The following is a 1,771-nucleotide window of genomic DNA, read 5'->3' as shown; positions in this document are numbered from 1 at the left end:
GCTGCTGGGGTTATGTAGTGAAGATGATGCTGGAGTTATGTGGTAAAGATGCTGCTGAGGTTATGTAGTGAAGATGTTGTTTGGGGTATGTAGTGAAGATGTTGTTTGGGTTATGTAGTGAAGATGCTGCTAGTGTTATGTAGTAAAGATGCTGCTGGGGTTATGTAGTGAAGATGCTGCTGGGGTTATGTAGTGAAGATGCTGTTGGGGTTATGTAGTGAAGATTTTGTTTGGGTTATGTAGTAAAGATGCTGTTGGGGTTACGTAGTGAAGATGCTGCTGGGGTATTGTAGTGGAGATGCTGCTGGGGTTATGTACTGAAGATGCTGCTGGGGTTATGTAGTGAAGATGCTGTTGGGGTTATGTGGTGAAGATTCTGCTGGGCTATGCAGTAGAGATTCTGCTTGAGTTATGTTGTTAAAATGCGGTTGGGGTTATGTAGTGAAGATGCTGCTGGGATTGTGAAGAGAAGATGCTGCTTGGGTTATGTAGTGAAGATGCTGTTGTTGTAATGTGGTGAAGATACTACTTGGATTATGTAGTGAAGATGTTGCTGTAGGTTAAATGAAGATGATATATGTTGTGGTGAAGATCTTCATTGAGTTATGTAGTGAAGACGATGCTGAGGATTGTGTGGTTAAGATGATTCAGGAGTTATTTAGTGAAGATGCTGCTGGGGTTTTGTAGTGAAGATGATGTTGGGGGTTATGTAGTGAAGATGCTGCTGGGGTTTTGTGGTGAAGATGCTGTTGGGGTTATGTAGTGAAGATGTTGATGGGGTTATGTAGTGAAGATGCTGCTTGCGTTATGTAGTCAAGATATTGTTTGGGTTATGTAGTGAAGAGGCTTCTGGGGTTATGTAGTAAAGATGCTGCTTGGGTTATGTAGTGATGATGCTGCTGGGGTTATGTAGTAAAAATGCTGTTGGTGTAATGTGATGAAGATGCTGCTGGGGTTATGTAGTGAATATGCTGCTGGGGTTATGTAGTGAATATGCTGCTGGATTTATGTATTGAAAATGCTGTTTGGGTTATGTGGTGGAGATGCTGCTGGGGTTATGTAGTGAAGATGCTGCTGGATATATGTATTGAAGATGCTGTTGGGGTTATGTGGTGAAGATGCTGCTGGGGTTATGTGCTGAAAATGCTGCTCGATTTATGTAGTGAAGATGCTGTTGGGGTTATGTTGTGAAGATGCTGTTGGGGATATGTGGGCAAGATGCTGCTCGGGTTATGCGGTGAAAATGCTTTTATGGTTATGTGATGAAGATGCTGTTGGGGTTATGTAGTGACGATGCTGTTGGGGTTATGTGACGAAGATGCAGCTGGAGTTATGTGGCAAAGATGTTGTTGGGTTATGGGATGAAGATGCTACTGGGGTTATTTGGTGAAGATGCTGTTGGGGTTACGTGACGAAGGTGCTGCTGGGGTTATGTGGTGAAGATGCCGTTGGGGCTATGTGATGAAGATGCTGATGGGGTTATGTTGTGAAAATGCTGGTGGGGTAATGAATGAAGATGTTGCTGGTGATGTGTGGTGAAGATGGTGCTGTGATAATGAGTAAAGATGTTGCTGGAGTAATGTGGTGAAGATGCTGTTGAGGTTATGTATTGAATATGCTGCTGGATTTATGTAGTGAAAATGCTGTTGGAGTTATGTGGCGAAGATGCTGCTGGAGTTATGTGGTAAAGATGCTGCTGGGGTTTTGAGATGAAGATACTGCTGGGAACGTGTGGTAAAGATGCTGCTGGGGTTATGTGGTGAAGATGCTA

This window comes from Procambarus clarkii, chromosome 34 (genome assembly GCF_040958095.1).
Source record: "Procambarus clarkii isolate CNS0578487 chromosome 34, FALCON_Pclarkii_2.0, whole genome shotgun sequence".
Classification (NCBI taxonomy): domain Eukaryota; kingdom Metazoa; phylum Arthropoda; class Malacostraca; order Decapoda; family Cambaridae; genus Procambarus; species Procambarus clarkii.
The sequence above is the reverse complement of the archived record's forward strand: the minus strand, read 5'-3'. Positions refer to the sequence as shown.